This window comes from Urocitellus parryii, chromosome X, assembly GCF_045843805.1.
Source record: "Urocitellus parryii isolate mUroPar1 chromosome X, mUroPar1.hap1, whole genome shotgun sequence".
Classification (NCBI taxonomy): Eukaryota; Metazoa; Chordata; class Mammalia; order Rodentia; family Sciuridae; genus Urocitellus; species Urocitellus parryii.
In genome coordinates this window covers 89372698-89390890 of record NC_135547.1, presented here as the reverse complement: position 1 = coordinate 89390890, position 18193 = coordinate 89372698, and the positions used below count along the sequence as shown (strand labels likewise).

General features: G+C 34.7%; 1 pseudogene; it reads right to left on the bottom strand.

Moving 5' to 3' along the window:
* Positions 1-3739: 3739 nt before the first annotated feature.
* Positions 3740-4733, bottom strand: LOC113176502 (ribosome biogenesis protein NSA2 homolog pseudogene; annotated as a pseudogene).
* Positions 4734-18193: the final 13460 nt, after the last annotated feature.

Here is an 18193-nt window from a genome sequence, read left to right as displayed (position 1 = left end):
AGGTATTGAAGAAAACAATAATCAAGGGATTATTTAGGTATTACAGGTTTAAAAAGCAAGGAATTTGGGCTGGAGTTGTGGCTCAATGGTAGAGCACTTGCCTAGCAAGTGTGAGGCACTGGGTTAGATCCTCAGCACCACATAAAAAATAAATATATAAAATATAAGATTTTTTTTAAAAGAAAGGAATTTTATATTAAGCTTATTTCATATTATAGTGCACTTTCTTATGTATTCAGTGATGTAATCCCTCAGGGATTTTATCCACAATTTTAAAATTTCATTGGTAAATTTTACCTCCAGTAACTGATCTCAGTTCAGCTGCATTTTATAACACAGTTAACCCAGTGTCCCTCAGGAATCAATAGTTTATTAACTCCCGAACTATCATCCTTTCTGGTCTCAAAACATATGTTTCAGTGAGTCAGGATTTGTCTAGGGAATCACACTTTAGAAACAAACCTGAAATTTATGGATGACATTATCTACTATGAAGTTCGGTAATTCTCTAGAAGGACATACAGGAAATCAATAATACCCATGGTAGTAAAGTTATAACCTGTTATAAAGATTAGATTAAAACTTCCCAAATTGTTTTGAGGAAGATATATATAGGCTGGAGTCCATGAAAGTTTCAAGTATGGACTTTCCAGTTTTCTTCCCTCAGTGAATTCATGGGCAGCACTACATTTCCTGGCAAAGGATGTTTGAGAATATCCATAACTTATTGCCAGCTAAGGAAACTCATGTAGGCCTTATGTCCAGAGACTTTATTGGGGCTCAATCATGTAGATGTGATTCACTGCCTGCATGGCTCACTTGTAGCCTCCAACCCCTCCAGAGGTAGCATGCATACCATATGGCACAAAGCCCTCATCAGAACTCACGTTGTTAAGTTATCCAGCATAGGTGAAGTCCCCTAGGTAAACAAAGACACTTATCAGGCAGGACATTTCAAAGGTCTGCATATCACCTCCTTAGAGCCAAGAGAAATTGTCAAGCCTTTCCTTGGTGAAGATTATATCTTTACAATAAAGTCTAGCATTTCTTTCTCCACTCCTTTAATTTAACCTGTGTGTACATGTATTAGAACTTTTTCATTTACATATTTATCATCTTTTTTTCCAGAGAGTAATTGAGCAGATTACAGAGATATACACTTTCCAACAATATAATGTGAATTTAAAGTTGTTTCCCCATCCCAGCCTTCCACAAAATAAAACTCATAAAATTAGAGTGAAATAGAGCCATGGGAGCCAAATGTGTATGTCAGGATGATCCAAATTTCTTCCTTATATGATACTATGCTTTGGATTTTAAATGCCTTAAATGTCTCCCCAAGTCCCCTGGTTGGCACTATTGGTAGGTGAGGGAAACTTTAAGAGGTGGAGACTAGGGGAGAGGTCTTAGTTTACAGGAAGCATGCCCTTGAAGGGGTATTGGGATCCAGGCCCCTGCCTTCTCCTCTTTCCTTAATGTCCCAGCCATAAGGTGAGAAGCTTTGCTCCACCTTGTACGCCCTGCTGTGAAGTACAGCCTCAAAAGTCATTTGGATGACCTTTGTTTCTTTTTCTTGCACAATTACTCTGACTAGGGCTTCCACTACTTTGATAAATAGAAACGGTAAAAGTGAGTATCCCTACCTTGTTCTGATTGTAGGCCCAAAAGCAACAGGGACAATTGATCATGGACTGAAACCTGTAAAACCATGAGCTAAAGTAAATGTTGTCTATGAAGAGATATAAAGAAGTTGATTATCTTGGGTATTTGCTACTGAAAAGGAAAGCTAATATACATGCATTTACATTGATTGTTGAATAGAAAAATGGAAACCTGATGAAATTTACTAGCAAGACCCAATATATTTCCCTTTTCAATTTATATAACAGATGACTTGTACCTGTGGAATATAGCCCTTTGGAGGATCCAACTGTAGCCAGTTCCTGTTTATTCTATTTCCTTTGGCCCTCATGAAGAAAGTATATGGGGATTTTGATAGGAATCTCATGGAATCTGAATATAACTTTGAGTAGTGTGAATGACTTAACATTAAATCTCCCAGTCCATGAATTAAGGATGTCTTTTCATTTATTTGTGTTTTCTTTAATAATTTCGCAATTTTTAAAATTAATTAACTTATTTTAAATAGGTATATATGACAGCAGAATGCATTTTGATTCATTGTACACAATTGCAACACAACCTTTTATTATTCTGGTTGTACACGATGTAGTGTCACACCATATGTGAAGTCATACATGTACCTAGGGTAATGATGTCCATCTCATTCCACCATCTTTATTTTTTAGCAATTTTTATTGTTTTCAATGTATAGCTGTTTTGCCTCACTAATTAAGGTTATTCCTAATTTTTATTCTCTTTGATGATACTATAAATGGATTTTTCTTTATTTACTTTTCAGATAATTCACTGTAATATATAGAAATACAATTGATTTTCATATGTCATCTGTGAACAGATAATTTTACTTCTTCCCTTTCAATTTGCATGATTTTTTCACAATTATTCTAAGACTTTCAGTACTTTGAAGAATACAAAGGATAAAATTGAGTATCCTTGCCTTGTTCCTGATCTTAGAGGAAAAGTTTTCCTTTTTGCATCAGGGAATATTATATTATCTGTGGGCTTTTTATATGTGGCCTTTATTGTGTTGAGGTAATTTCCTCCTAGTCTTAGTTTTTCAAATAAGTTCTTCTTATGAAAGGGTATTGAGTTTTGTTCAAATGCTTTTTCTGCATCACTTCAGACATCATGCATTTTTGTGTGTTCTTTATCTGGTTAATACACATTGATTGATTTTAGTTTGTTGAGGTATTATTGCATTTCAGGAATAATTTCTCCTTGGTCATGGTGTATGATCCTTTTAGTGTGTTGCCGATTTCTGTTGCTAGTGGGTTTATTTTGTTTGTTTGGTTGGTTATTGTTTTCTTTTAGAACATTTGCATCAATATTTGTATCTGTAGTTTTCTTGTGATGTCTTTAACAAATCCTAGAAAGGTATAATTAAGCACAAATGCTGACACCATAAAAAGAGTTTGCAGATATTTCCCCCTTTTGGAAAAGTTTAACAAGGACATGGGCTAATTCTTTAAATGTTTGTTAGAAGTTGCTGTGATACCATTGGATCCTGGGATTTTCTTTATCCGGAGGTTTTTGATTACTGATTCAATCTCCTTCTTAGTTATAGATCTCTTCTTGATTCAGTTTTTATAGGTTGTATGTTCCTAGGAATTTATCCATGTCTTCTAGATTATCCAATTTGTGCATAATTGTTCATAACAGTCTCTTTTTTGCTGAATATCCACTCTTTAACCAGATATTGATATTTGAAGGTTTGCTTTTTCAGCTATTCAATCTTTTTAAAAAATATTTATGGGTTTTTTTAGCTGTAGTTGGACACAATGCCTTTATTTATTTGTTTTTATGTGTTACTGAGGATTGAACCCAGGGCCTAGCATGTGCTAGACAGGCGCTCTACCACAGAGCCACAACCCCAGCCCTATTCAATGTTACTAACATTTAAGCCCTCAGAAGACCCCCAAATAAAGAATTATTTGTAAAACTGGGTCATTTTAATGTTGTTTTTTTTTTTACAATTTAGTTTCTTGATGATTGCAGGTATCTAAGGCTGTTTGATAGTGTTCAGAAACATCACAGTAATGGTAGTTTGCCTAACTGGTTGTAATCTTCAATAATTATAAGGAATATGAAACTGCTGTCAAACCAGTAAGACCATATTTATGTATGCATCAGTTTTAGGATTGTTGGCAACCTGGGCATATTTCCCCCAAATAACTTTGCCTTCTTGTGTTACAAGCCTGGACTCACTCATGTTCATTTCAATGACAATACCTTTAATAATAACATCCAAAGTTGTGTATAGTGAGGATGAGAAATTCTTTTTCACACCAAGTACTTGCAGGCAAAATATGGCTTTCAGTTCAGGATGTGTTCCCTGGCCCTTATGGAAACATAATCCCATCTGCCTAATGAATCTTTCATATTCAGGTGGTTTTCTCCTAAAGTCATCTCCAACAAAGTAGACTTTAGTAACCATCCTCTTCCATGCCTTCCTTTTTCTCTTTCCTTTTGTGAATAACTTTAAAAAAAACTTTTTGTTATTGTTGTAGATGGAAATAATATTCTTATTTTATTTGTTTGTTTTTATTTGGTGCTGCTGAGGATCAAATCCAGTGCTTCACACGTGCGAGGCAAGCACTCTACCACTGAGCTACAGCCCTGGCCCTTGAATCACTTTTAATACTTCTCTTTCTCCCTGCACATGAACTTTGGGCAGAGTGACTTCCCATTTGCCTACCTTCCCTTGTTGTTTTTGTTTAATCATGTTGAATTGTTCTTTGGCTTGGGACTCACCCTTTCTGCCTAGAAGATAGACAGTTACTGCTGCTGCACAATTTTTCATTGATCTTTTATTTGGTGTTTCTCTTTTTGTGCAGTTTGATAGTCTTTCTCATTTATATTTTCTCAGCATGGCACTGTTTATGGTAGAGCTTAGCCTTCAGGCTTTTTTTTTTCTTTTTTGGCTTTCTTTGAACATTCAAGAGCTTCTCTTTCCTTCCTTCTCTTTTTCTCATAGTAATCCACATGGTATCCATAACTTTTAAGATATCATTCAATACCTTAATTTTACCAACAACCGAGAACAAGAAAGCCATAGTAGTCTCTTACATGCCTTTTCGTTTCTGTAGCATCGGTTGTAATATCTCCTTTCACTTCTTTTAGTTATTTGAATCTTCTCATCTTCTTTTGTAAATTTAGATGTTTTTCAAATTTGTTGTTCTTTTTAAAGGAACCCATTATAGTTTTGTTGTTTAACATTATTGCTGTAATATTTTGGGGGGCTATCCAGTGATTTTGCTCTAATCTTAATTATTCTTTTCCTCCTGCCAACTTTAAATTTGGCTTGTTTTTCTCTTCCCCAATTCCTTGTAGTGTAGAGTTAGATTGTTGATATAAGATCATTTTATTTTTAAAAAATATTTTTCTTTGGTTGTAGATGGACATAATGACTTTATTTTATTTATTTATTTTTATGTGGTGCTGAGGATCAAACCCAGTGCCTCACATGTGCGAGGCGAGTGCTCTACTGCTAAGCCACAATCCTAGCCCCATTTTCTTTTTAATATAAGCATTTACTACAAAAAGTTTCCTTTTTGTGCTGCTTTCAATGCATTCTGTAAGGTTAATATATTGGGCTTTCATCACTCTCAATATATTTTCTAATTTTCTTTCTGATTTCTTCTTTGAAGAAAGAAGTTGGAGAGTATGGTTGTTGGAGAGTATGTTTAATTTTCACATATTTGAGAGTTTTCTGCTTTTCCTTCTGTTGTTATACTCTACTTTCATTCCACTGAGTGAGAAAAAATACTTGATATTTATTCACTATTATATTTTTATTGATTCTCTTTATTTATATATAACATTAGGGTTCATTTGCACATAAGTATAAAGTTATGGAATATAATTTGCTCTAATTCAATCCCCAGGACTTCCCCTTTCCCTCCCCATCTCACTCCCAGTTCCGTTCACTTTGTTCTACTGATTTTTCTTTTGATTACAGAGTTTAATGCATTGCCATTTAAAATAATTACTGATAGGAAAGAACTTTATAATGCCATTTTGTTAGTTATTTTCTATATATCCTTATCAAAAGCTTTTTTGTCCCACTTTTCCTTTCCTGCTATCTTACCTTTACATTTCCTTTTGTGTATCTTCTATGGGTACTTGCTTTGTGGTTACCATGGGGATTACATAAGATATTTTAAGGTTATAACAGTCTATTTTTTAACTTTTTGTAACAATACATTTTAAACTGAGAAAAACTTAAGTTTTATTGCAAAAAAACTCTACTCCTTTATATCAATGTACTTGTCCATTTATGTTATTGATGTCAGGTACTGCATATTTATTTTGTGTATCTCTACTAATATAGATTCAGGGGTTTTCTAAGTTTTTCTTTTGAATTCTAGCAGAATTTAAAGTTGTTTATGTACTAATGTTGTAATAGTATAGGATTCCATGTGTATATTCTGTATTTATCTCTATCAGAGAACTTTATTTTTCAAATGCTTTCATTTTGCTATCTAACATTCTTTATTTTAAGTAACTGGAAGGACTCCTTTTAGGATTTCTTATAGTGCAGGTCTGGTAGTAATGAACTATTTCAGATTTTGCTTCTCTGGGAAAGTCTTCATTTCCTCCTCATTTTTCAGTACCCAAAATATTGGATTTTATTTGAAAATGGCAAAAAGTCATTGGATTCTTTTATTAAATTATTTTGTTTCATTGTGCCAAGAACATCTAACATATCCTCTTAACAGGTTTCAAGTGTTTAATAAATTATTGTTGGAATAAGGTACTATGTTGAACTGCCCATATTTAGAGATTATTTATCTTGCTTTAGTGAAATTTCATTCCCATTGTTTTAGTAACTCCCTATTTCTGACCTCAACAGATTCTCAAAACAAAACTCCTCAACAAAATACTAGCAAACCAAGTTCAAATGCACATTTAATTGATCATCTACCGTGATCAAGTGGAATTTGTCCCAAGGATACAAGGATGGTCCAACATACACAAATATAGAAATATGATACACTACATTAACACAATGAAAACACAAATTATATGACCATCTCAATAGACAGAAGAAACATTTGACAAAATTGAATATCCTTTCAGGATTTTAAAAAACTCTTAATAAATTGGTATGGAACAAATGTACCTCAACATAATAAATGCCTCATATGATAAATCCAGACATAACAGCATACTCAGTGGTGAAAAGTTGAAATATTTTCCTTTAAAATCAGTACTGGACGTCATATGCAGAGCAACTAGACAAAATAAATATATAAAAGAAATACATGTTGGAAAGGAAGACATTAGATTGTCACTTTTTGTACATGACATTATCTTAAATATCCAAAATCCCAAAACCACCAAAAAACTGTTGGAATAAAAAAATTCAGTAAAATTACATAAAATAAAATCAACATACAAAAATCTATACCAACAACATTAGGCTATTCAAAAAAGAAATCAATAATACAAAACCATTTTAACTACAAAAAATTACTTAGGAAAAATTTTAGCAAAAGAGGTAAACAATCTGTACAATGGATACTATAAAACACTGTTGGAAAAAATTAAAGAAGATACAAACAAATGGAGATCTATCTATGTTCATGGTTTGGAAGAATTAGTATTGTTAAAATATCCATAGTATCCAAAGTAATTCAGAAAAGAACCCAAATAACCAAAGCAGTATTGAGCAAAAATAACAAAGTTGGAGACATCACCCTGTCTGACTTAAAAATATACCTCAAAGCTATAGCAGCTAAAATAGGATGGTACTGACACATAAGCAGACACATAGATGAATGAAACATGACAGAGATTCTAGAAATAAACCCATGCATTAGTAATGGTAGTTTGCAACAAAGATACCAAGAACTAACAATGGGGAAAGGATAGTCTCTTCAATAAATGATATTGGATAAATAAAATAGCAACATACAGAGAGTGAAATTGAGTCCTTATTTCACACCACACACAAAAAATAAAATCAAATGGATTAAAAACTAAAACATAAGATCTGAAACTTTAAAAATACTAAAAGAAAACAAGAGGGAAAGCTCAATAGTATTTGTCTGGACCCTAAATTTGGGGTGTGACTTTAAAAGCCCAGGCAGTGAAAGCAAAAATAGAAAAATGGGATAATGTAAAATTAAGAATCTTCTACACTACCAAAGAAACAATCAACATAGTGAAGAGACAACATAAAGAATGGGAGCAATATTTGTAGCCATACATCTCACAAGAGGTTAGTATCTAAAATATATGAGTAACTCCATAGCAAGAATACAAAAATATGATTTATAAATGAGCAAAGGGCCTGAATAGACATTTCACAAAAGAAGACAAATTGTCAGTAGGTAAATGAAAAATGTTCCACATCACTAGCTATCAGAGAAATGCAAATTAAAACTTTAATAAGATATCACCTCACCCCTATTATAATGGCTATTATCAAAAAACAGAACATAAGTCCTGGCAAAGTTATGGAGAAAAGGGAACTCTAACACACTGTTGGTGGGAATGTAAATATGTACCACCATTTTGGAAAACAGTATGGAAGATTCTCAAAATTTCAAAAGAAAACTACCTTGCTCTTTCACCATGTGAGAACACAGTGAAAAGGCTGTGAACCAGAAAGTGAATTCTCACCAGACACCTCATTTACCATCAACTTCACCTTGAACAATTGCCCAGGTTCCAGAATTATGAGAAATAAATTTCTGATTATGGCATTTGCCAGTAAATGCATGGAGCTGGAGAATATCATGCTAAGCAAAATAAGCCAATCCCAAAGAACCAAAGGCCCAATGTTTTTTCTGATATATGAATAGTAATTCACAATATGGGAACACTAAGGAAGAATAGAGGTACTTTGGATTAGAGGGGAATGAAGGGAGGGAAGGTGTTCTGAGGCATTATTACCCTATGTGCATATATGATCGTATGACCTGTGTAATCCTATGTCATGTATAACCAGAATAATGAGAAGTTATACTCCATTTATATGTAATGTGTAAAAATGCATTCTATTGTCATGTATAACTAATTAGAACAAATAAAAAGAGAAATTTCTGTTGTTTATAGGCTACTTAGTGGCATTTCATTATAGCAGACCAATGGACTGAGACCAAAATTGGTACCAGGAAGCAGAGGTGCTGCTCTGTCAAATACTAACATGTGGAAGCAGCTCTAGAATTTGGTAATGGGTAGAGACTGGAAATAGTATTTGAGGTGGATGTTAGAAAAAGCCTACATTGTCATGAATGAGGAGAGCTATAGAGAAAACCTCTGTCTTCTTAGAGAATATCTGAGTCCTCTTGAGCAGAATTTTGGTAGAAATATAGATGATAAATCCATTCTTATGAAATCTCAGGTGGAAATGATGAATATATTATATATATATTAATATGTTAAGCCCAGAGTGCAAGTGCCTTGCAGGCAGAATGATTTCAAAAGAGCCAAGGGCACACATGGGTTCTCAGGGTTTGCTTAGTAGAACCTCAGGGCTATGCTCTTTGATTTCTGGCTCAGTGCTCCTTGGCCATCCCAGGTATTGCTCCTGTGAGTCCAAGTACATTATTGTCTACAGTGGCCACCCCTGCAGAGAGCACAGGCAGTAAATCCTGGTAGTACCCCATGGAATCACTTCTACTGGTACTCAGAGTACATGAACTATGGAGGCATGACTACCTCTACCTAGATTTCAAAGGTTTGATATCTCACATACATCTAACATGGGCAAGGGAATGGGTACACATTGTGGGATTGGGCTGGCTGTGAAATAAAAGCTATGAAAGTACTATATCAGAAAATAAAGTCAAAAGGCAAGAATATTTTTAAAGCAGGGGCGGAGCCGACCAGAGGGGTTTGGCTTCTAAGAAAAAGTCCTTGCTTGCTTGATATTATAGCAGTTACAGATCAAAGGGGATCAATAGGTATAAGATTTCAGTGTGGGAGGAGTCTTATTTCTGTGCTGGCTTCCCAGTGTGTCAGAGGTCTTGTAGTAAACAGGTTAGTTGGCATTTTTCAGGCTACGCCCACCTCTGGGAGGCTGTGTTTAAACTTGGAGCTGTGAGCTAGGTTTGGGCATTCTCAAATCGGTGGCTTCCACCCAGGAGTTCCCAAAGGAGCAGCTTCACTGCCTGATGGCTTGAATGTTACTCAGTTCATACACAGCTCATAGTTAGCTCCCAACAGATGGAGCCACGTGGAACCCAGAGCATGCAACCCAGGCAGAGGGCTACTATGAGGCCAGGGCCAGTGTAGAAAATGCACACCAGGACAGTGCCTAGTGGAACTCTGGGGATAGGGCCACTTCTGTGACCCCAGATCAGTAGTGCTACCAAAATGTGATTATGGAGAGCCACAGGCACCCAACTCCAAATCATAGGGATGGGGTTGCTCAACCTCCTGGGATAGGGCTGACCTGAACCTTAATGGCCCAACTCCTGCCAGCAAACCTGGGGAGGTGAGACTTCCAATCCAGTGAGTCTGGAAGACAGACTCTCAAATAAAACAATTATTTGTAAGCATTCAAATTTTGGACTTCTTTGTGACCTGTTACCAATTTCCTCTTTCCCATTTCAAAAGGAAAAAATGTCTATCCTTTGCCTCTCCCACCATTGTATTTTGGAAGCACATATTTTTTTCCAGATGTTGTGTTGGTTCATTATAGTTGTAGATATCAATGGGATTTGTCATTACATATTCGTACATGCACACAATTTGACCATATAATTTGGCCAACATTACTCCTTAGCACTTCTCCCCTCCTTGCCCACCTCCCACCTCTTGGTCCCTTTCCTCTACTAATATCCCTTTGATTTTTAGGAGATCTACCTTCCCTCACCTTTCTTTTCCTTTTTCCTCTCTAGCTTCCACATGAGAGAAAACATATGACATATAATGTATAATATTCTGAGTTTGACTTATTTCACTTAATATGATGGTCTCTAGTTCCATTCATTCTTCTGTAAATGCCGTTTTCATTTTTCTTTATGAATGAATAAAATTCCATTGTGTATATATACCACATTTACTTTATCCATTATTCCATTGATAGACACCGAGGCTGGTTCTATAGTTTGGTTCTTATGAATTGTGCTGCTATAAACATGGGTATACATGTATCAGTGTAGTAAGATGCCATTAATTATTCAGGGTAAATACCAAGGAATGGTATAGCTGTATCATATGGTGGTTCCAAGCCTAGTTTGTTGAGGAACCTCCATGCTGATTTCCATAGTAGTTGTACTAATTGACAGTCCTACATAGTTTGCTTGATTTCACAGGTGCACAGCTGGAAAACAGTTTGTCTCAGGATTAATTGTACTTTGAATGGAATCTCATGCATATCTGATCAAGATGGTATTTAGATGATATGTGTGGCTTTTTTAGTTGATGCTGGAATGAGTTAAGATTTGCAGGGATCCTAGGAAATAATGAACGCATATTATATGCAAGAGGCATGAGCTTTGGGAAACTCCGGGCACAATGCTATGGTCTGAATGTTTGTGCCCCTCAAATTCATATGTTGACCAGCTATCCACCAGTGATAGTATTAGGAAGTGTGGCCTTGAGGAGGAGTTACTAGGATTGCAGGAATATGCCATATTTTTTAAAATTTTTCATTGGTGTATTATAATTATACATAATATTAGGATTCATTTTGACATATGTGTACATGTACATAGCATAATTCAATCAATTGCATTCCCCAGTACTTTACCTTTCCCACTGTTAATCCCTCCCACCTCATGAATGGTATTAGCACCCTATAAAAGAGGCCTCAGAGGGCTACTTTGCCTCTTCTGCCATATTGGACATAGCAAGAAAGTCGTGTCTGTGAACCAGAAAGAGATCACTGATAACCAGAAAGAGATACTGAATCTGCCAGCACCTTGGTATGAATTTTCCAGCCTCCAGAACTTTGAGAAATAATATCAAAGTTGTTGTTTATAATCTACCTATTGTAAAATATTTTATTATAGGGCCCTGAATGGACTAAGACAAATGCTAAAATGTATGCAGATGTGTTATTTACCAATAAAATAAATTATAATAATATACCAACAAAATCATAACTTGGCAAGAAGGGAGGAAAAACTTAAGTATAAGGGGCTGGAGTTGTAGCTCAATGGGAGAGCACCTGCCTACCACATGTGAGGCACTGGGTTCAATCCTCAGCATAACATAAAAATAAAATAATAAAACAAAGTTCTTGTGCCCATCTACAACTAAAATATATTTTTAAAAATCAGTAAAAATAAAACATAAGTATGCTACTTATCTTTCACAAGGAGTTACATAGACACTATCAAAAGATGAAATGTAACTTTAAAAGTAAAAAAAATTCATTCATTGTTTATTCTATTTTGTAAGGGATATTTTACAAAGTAAAATATACTATTGTGAGGAAAAGAAGGACATACCTTTTGTGCAAAGAAAGACATAACTTGAATAATATTTGGTCATTCTGAATAACATAGAATATGAAAGTACATAACTGCCTTAAAAATTTATGCCTTCTCTCCTTTACTTATTTCTTGACAGCATCAATTTAATTTTTGATGAGTATATTGTATACTTTAGTTAGCCATATTTATGTATGTCAATTTCTTATTTTTAAAATGGGAACAGTATAGTTATAGTATTTCATTTTGCCAGTATTTAATTCTTTGTAAAATCTTAATTTGTGAAATAATAATGTGTAAGTCACATTGAATATCTGGTTTATATTTATTTTTTGGCCTGTAGACTATTTTATTCAATTTAAGAACTATATGTAGAATGATATTGATGACCATACTCTTTTTTTTAGTTGTAAATGAACACAATACCTTTATTCTATTTATTTATTTATTTATTTGGTGCTGAGGATCAAACCTAATGCCTCACACATGCTAGGTAAGCACTCTACCACTGAGCTACAACCCCAGCCCCTGACCATAGTCTTTTTACACATTAGGCTCTTCCTCAAACTTTTTGGGAAACTAAGAAGTTCCAGGAGAGGATTCTAGATTTTAAACAGAAAAAAAAATCTTAACACATTACAATGATCCAAAATGATAGTTGGGTGACACAAAAGGTATTTCAACAATATTTAGGAGATATTATATTATCTAGGTCAATCTATAAAATAGGAATAACCTTTTGATTCCAATACAATCTTCAAAAAGTGGCTTTCCTACTAGGCATGATAGCACATGCCCATAATCCCAGCAGCTTGAGGTTGAGAAAGGAGGATTGCAAGTTCAAAGCCAGCCTCAGTACTTAAGGCTCTAAGTAACTTAGTGAGACCCTGTCTCTAAATAAAAAATAAAATAAAATAAAAAGGACTGGGAATGGGGATTAGTGGTTAAGTGCCTTTGGGTTCAGTCCCTGGTACCAAAAAATAAAATGTTATTTTTTCTTTTACCTTAGATTCAGATCTGGCTTAGGGAAGATAGAGTTCTAGAAGGGAGATCTTTGTATTATTAGATGGGATTCCTTATTTCAAGCAAGTGTCAATCCTAACTTAGGATCCTTAATTTGACACCCCCCAAAAATTGTTGTATAAAACAACATATATATCCACAATTTTTGTTTATTTGTACATAGTACTAGGGATTAAACCCAGGGGCGCTCTACCACTGAGCTAATCCCCAGTCCTTTTTATTTTATTATTTTTTTTAATTTTGAGACACAGTCAGAGTTACCCAGGCTGGACTGAACTTACAATCCTCCTGCCTCAGCCTCCTGAGTTACTGTGATTGCAGGTGTATGCCACAGTTTTTAAAATTTTTCATTGGTGCAATATAATTATACATAATACTGGGATTCATTTTGACATATTTGTACATGACATAGCACAATTCGATCAATCACATTCCCCAGTATTTTCCCTTTCCCACAGTTAATCCCTCCCCTAGTCCACTTCCCCAACCCTCTATTTTCATGAGATCATTTTTTTTTATCTTTTTCTGTCTACCTTCCAAATATGAGATAAAACTTATGACTCTTAACTTGCTGAGTCTGACTTATGTCTCTTAGCATGATACTCTCCAGTTCCATTGATATTCCTGCAAAGGACATAATTTCTTTCTTCTTGATAGTTGAATAAAGATTGTGTATATATAACACACTTTATTTTTTCTTCTGTCATTGGATACCTAGGCGGGTTCCATAATTGGCTATAATGAATTGCACTGCTAAAAACATGTTTGTACAGTATGCTGACTATAACTTTTCTGGATTATACTGAGGATTATCTGGATCATATGGTACTTCCAATTCACAGTCATTTAAGTAAGTGGTTCAGGTGTCCTTATGGTTTAAGAAACCTGTAACAGCCGAATATCAAAAAAGCAAACTGTGCTCAATTGGAATATAACATCAAGTAGATATCTTGACAGTCCTGTGACTAATAATGGTATTGAATTTGTCATTTAAACTCCTTTTGAAAATAAATTTCTAAATAGAGATGGTTTCCCTGACAGATATCATTTCTACAAAAGAAATTCAAGAAAATAAAAGCAGATTGAACATTTTCAACATCATTTTAACAGCATAAGATAACCTTGATAATAAATTAGAAAAAAGCATTACAAAGTAAGAAAAATATAGGCTATTTTTCTTAATGAACATAGATGCAAATTTCCTTAGCAAAACTGTTAACAAATAGAATCCATCAGTAAATAAAATAATAATGTGCTGCAACCAACTAGAATTTATTTCGGTTATGCAAGACTAATCCAATATTAGAAAGTCAATCAATGTAATCCATCATATTAAAAAGGTAAAGAAACATGATCTGATAAATTGATATAAAAATTTTGACAAAATATAATCCCTTTTCATCAGGGAAAATCTCAGTAAAGAATAAATAGAAGATAATTTCCTCAACCTGACAAAGACCATATACCAAAAAATCCATAGGTAATCTCAAACTTAATATTTTTATGGTTTAAATCTGAAATTTCATGTGTCAGGCAATGTAGCAGTGTTCAGAGGTCAAAATATTAGATGATAAGGGCTCTGACCTCATCTGTGGATTAATCCATTTGATGGAGTCATAATCCCAAAGATTCTTTCTTTCAAAAACTGCTGGTGAATTTAGCAAGGTCCCAGGTTATAAGATCAAGAGACAAAAGCTAAAGTGATGCCAATGAACTTTTAAAAAGCAGACTATCCTTCTTCGAGGAAAGAAACACGTGGAAGTCAAAAATTTAAAAACAAGGACAAGGGTATAGTTCAGTGGTAAAGAACAAGGCCTTTATTTCCAGACACAGCACCACCCAAAACTCACTTATAAACATGCTTCAAAATAAATTGTGATTATCTTGTCTTACCCCTCCTTTCCTCTTATATGACATTTTTTATAACCCTGAGGATCGCCTTCCATTTCCATGCACTTTCCCTTCTCACTCCCTTTCCCTCCCACCTCTCATCCCTGTTTAATGTAAATCTTCTTCTCAAGCTCTTCGTCCCTACCCTGTCCTTGTTCACTCTCCTTATATCAAAGGAGTCATTTGGAATTTGTTTTTTAAAGATTGACTAGCTTCACTTAGCATAATCTGCTCTAATGCCATCCATTTCCCTCCAAATTCTATGATTTTGTCATTTTTTAATGCAGAGTAATACTCCATAGTATATAAATGCCACATTTTTTTTATCCATTCATCTATTGAAGGGCATCTAGGCTGGTTCCACAGTCTTGCTATCGTGAATTGAGCTGCTATGAACATCGATGTAGCAGTGTCCCTGTAGCATGCTCTTGTTAGGGCTTTAGGGAATAGACCGAGAAGGGGAATAGCTGGGTCGAATGGTGGTTCCATTCCCAGCTTTCCAAGAAATCTCCATACTGCTTTCCAAATTGGCTGCACCAATTTGCAGTCCCACCAGCAATGAACAAGAGTGCCCTTTTCCCCGCATCCTCTCCAGCACTTATTGTTGTTTGACTTCCTAATGGCTGCCAGTCTTACTGGAGTGAGATGGTATCTTAGGGTAGTTTTGATTTGCATTTCTCTGACTACTAGCGATGGTGAGCATTTTTTCATGTACTTGTTGATTGATTGTATGTCCTCCTCTGAGAAGTGTCTGTTCAGGTCCTTGGAAATTGAAGAAATGATTTACAGTAGAAGGGGTAGAGAGAGAAAAGGGGAGGGGAGGGGAGGCGAGGGGAGGGGAGGGGGGTTAGTAGAGAATAGGACAGACAGCAGAATACATCAGACACTAGAAAGGCAATATGTCAATCAATGGAAGGGAAACTGATGTGATACAGCAATTTGTATACGGGGTAAAAGCGGGAGTTCATAATCCATGTGAATCAACCATGTAATATGATGTATTAAGAACTATGTAATGTTATGAACGACCAATAAAAAAAAAAAAAAGAAATTACTAATACACAATAAAGTAAAATCCTCCTAAAAACATAAAAAAAAAAATAAATAAATTGTGAGCCAGGTGCAGTGGCTCAGTCCTGTAATCCCAGAGGCTCCGGAGGCTGAGATAGGAGGATCATGAGTTCAAAGCCAGCCTCAGCAGAAGCAAGGCACTAAGCAACTCAGTGAGACCCTGTCTCTAAATAAATACAAAATAGGGCTGGGGAAGTGGGTCAGTGGTCAAGAGTCCCTGAGTTCAATCCCCAGTACCTCCCCGAAAAATACAGAAATAAACTCCCGTAAATACAGCTAGATAATTATTGAAGGAATTACAAAAGTCATTCAATAGAGGATGAAAAGTATTTTCACTAACTGATCTTAGAACAATTGCACTTCCATAGGCCAGAAATTTAACTCAAAATGGATCATAGATGTAATTATAAGGTTATAAAACTTTTAGAGTTAATTAAGAATATTAGAAAATTTTCATAAACTAGGTTTGATGAAAAGATGTTAGATGTGACATCAAATGTATGATCTAGCACAGAAAAAAATCACTTCATCAAAATTAAAAATAAAAAGTTTCCCCAAAAAAACATTATTAATACGATGAAAATACAAGCTTTAGACTGGGAGAAAATATTTGTAAACATACATCTGACAAGGGACTCATATCTGGAATATATAAGTAATCTTGTAAGCTCAAAAAAAATTTTAAAATATGATATCATTTAGACACTTTATCAAAGAGTATATACCAGTCAGGCATGGTGGTGAATGCCTATAATCCTAGCAACTTCAGGAGACTGAGGCAGGAGGATCACAAGTTCGAGGCTAGCCTTGGCAACTTAGTGAGACCCTGTCTCAAAATTAAAAAAAAAAAAATCTGTCTGGGGATGTAGCTCAGTGGTAGAGCACCCTGGGTTTAATCTCCAGTATTGGTGGGGGTGGGAGGAAGAAAATTTTAAAAAGAGCACATACAGAAGAAGAATACAAAAAGCATGGAAAGAGTTGTGGATGTAGTCCAGTGGTAGAGTGCTTGTCTAGCATGCACAAGGCCCTAGGTTTGGTCCCTAGCACTGCAAAAACTGTTAGGCAAACAAACTGAAGTCACAGTGACATAACCCTGCACACACATCAGAATAGAGTATGTATATATGTGTGTATGTATGTATATCACACAAAATATTAAGCACTTCTGAGAATAATGAGCAACTGGATCTCATATATTTCCATTAAAATATAGAATAGTACAGTCACTCTGCAGTTTCTTATAAAGTTTGAGAGGTTCTCATAAAATTTAACATAAACTTACCATACAATCTAGCAATCATTCTTCTTGATATTTATCCAAGGAAAACAAAAATTCATATCCACATAAAAACCTATATGTGAATGTTTATATCAGTTTATTTTTATTAGCCCCAAACAGGAAACAAATGTCCTTGAGTGGGTGAATTGATAAGTAATCTGTGGTGATTCAAATAATAAAATACTACTTATCCATTTAAAAATGAACTATTGGTACATATAACACATTCGAATGAATTTCAAAGATATGCTGAGTGATAAAGTCAATCTCATAAGATTACATGCTGCATGACTTCATTTATGATATATTCCTAATAATAAATTTATGATAAATATAGATAAGTGGTTTTCAGGGTTTAGGACTGGCAGGGGGAGGGCCTTACTCTTAAAGAGTACCACAGAGGAGTTTTTCCATGATGATGGAATAATTTTATATCCTAATTTTAGTAGTGGTTACACAAATCAATACATGTGATAAAAATTTATAATACTGTATGCCAAAAAGGATACATGAAAAACTAGTGCAATCTTAGTAAGTTCCAGAATTTAGTGAATAGTATTGTACTAATGTCATCTTTTACTCTTTTTTGAAAATGTAGTATAGATGTGAAAAAAAATTATCATTAGGTCAACTTGAATAAAGGGCACTCTGCTATTTTCAGTAGCTTTATTGAAATATAAGTTACATACCATAAATTTACCCAGTTAAAGTGAATAGTGGGTTTTAGTGTGATTAACAGGGTTGTGTTACCATAACCATAATACAGTTTTAAAACATTCTTATTTCCCTCAAAAGGAAACTTATACCTCTTAATAATCACTTTCTAATTTCCTTATTCTAGACCTAGAGGACCACTAATATACTTTCTGTCTCTCTAGATTTGCATATTATAAGC